Genomic DNA, 1,895 nt, shown 5'->3' on the forward strand with positions numbered 1-1,895 from the left:
ATACATATATACATACATACATACATATATTTACCGAAGCTAATCTTACACTGTACACATATACTGACATACTAAACCGCCTGTTCATAGATACATACCTAATATAACCTTCCTCGCATATACTGGTAGGGCATGGATCATCGAACAACGGTTCGCCCGTACAAGTGGCCGGGGGTGGGGACAGGCAGTGATCTGGACTGCGACACGCTGCGAGTACAATGGATTATGTGGTGTTAACGCAATGAATTACTTTATGTTAACAGAGATATGTGTAATACATCGATCGGCAATAAAGTTATTTATAGAGTTTCAACGTTTGTTAACGTATAAAAAGACATCGATTGGTAACAGAGATATGAATAGCGTTGTTTCGTTTGATAAAGTAATTTATAGCTATGCATCGTCTGAGAATAGACTAATATATAGAGATACATAGTTTGATAACAAAGGTATTTACAGAGATATATCCATCGGTAACAGGGCTTTATATAGGGTTGCTTTGTTAGCGATGTCCGAGTGTTTCGCGATAATAGTGAGCGCGATACACGACTGGGTGTTAACCACGGTGGTAGTATAGAGTTTAGGTTTCAGCTTTGTCCGAGTGATTTTAGATGCCGGTATATAGGTGCATAAGTTGACTTTTCAATACGAATCAGCATGGGACATACATATGAACTCCCGAACAACCGGTGAAAGGATAGTGACCTCGACCTAATAAGTATTGGATATCTATGTGGTAATATAATAATGGTCACATTTTTGTATATACACATAAGCATACATATATATATATATATATATATGTGTGTGTGTGTGTGTGGTACATACCAATGCACCTCTCGCCATCCGCGTAGAAGCCTTCATCGCAAGTGCACGTGTAGCCGTCTCCGATATGCGTCTCCTGTAGAGGTGAGGAAAGGGACAGAAAATGAGTCCATTGGACGTGGATTGATGGGAAGTCTCAGATATACTGACCATTGTAAACAGAAAACCAACACTACATATATAAATATACACTACTACAAGATACGTTATGTAGATACTGCACATTGTGAAGAGGCTAAAACTTCACAACGGGGGTCGGTTGCGGCTCACAGGTCCACTTGGCAACAATGAGACCACACTACTTGCGCGCGTGTGCACCCGAGTCTCCCATTCAGGAACGGTCTAATTTTTACAGGTATACGCATGCGTATATGTCCCGCTACACTACTCTTGTGGGTGCATATAGTAGGTAGATAAGCACTCTGTGTGTGTGTGTACATAAGTACCTACATGAGGGAACGCCATCTATCTAACCCCTAAGTATTCTTGACTGCTAAACCTCAGTGTGAGTAGGCTTGGGCGTGCTTGGACCTAGACTTTATAGCTATCCATACACATATGTGCTTACAAAACTATATATATCATTGGAACATACAGGGCAAGTGGGCGTGTCATCGGCCATCACTCACTTGAGTTATAAGCTTACTACGCCCATTGGCGCACGTTTGGTACTCGTGCTATACCACGAAATAATAGCTTAGGGGCCAAAATGAGCGTAGGTACTCAAATACAACTCAGTCCAGATGAACAAACACTAAGATATGCATACCAGTATACACGTATACACGTATACACGATATATATATATATATATATATATATAAATGCATGTGTATGTGTGTTCCTATAACAACAGCCCAAGTAACATACACATAGCTGCATATAGCTCTGAATGCGCAGGCTACACATACCGGGCAAGTGCACGTGTACGTGCCGTCCACATTTGCGCACATGGCCACAGGGTCACATGTGTGATCACCTGTCTCACACTCGTTGATGTCAATACACTGCCCGTGTTGAAAGAAAGAAAGAAGTAGAAATGAGGACGACATCGAATTTGACCCTTATAT

The 1,895-nt window shown here is 41.3% G+C and overlaps 1 pseudogene across 1 annotated transcript; it reads right to left on the reverse strand.

The window, feature by feature from the left end:
• Nucleotides 1-98: 98 nt before the first annotated feature.
• On the reverse strand, nt 99-1,778 carry SARC_15128 (hypothetical protein; annotated as a pseudogene; the record flags this gene model as incomplete). The annotated part of the gene is made up of 3 exons: nt 99-207; nt 829-901; nt 1,737-1,778.
• Between the last annotated feature and the right edge of the window lie 117 nt (nt 1,779-1,895).

The sequence above is a fragment of the Sphaeroforma arctica genome (genome assembly GCF_001186125.1).
Source record: "Sphaeroforma arctica JP610 unplaced genomic scaffold supercont1.5658, whole genome shotgun sequence".
Lineage (NCBI taxonomy): Eukaryota > Ichthyosporea > Ichthyophonida > Sphaeroforma > Sphaeroforma arctica.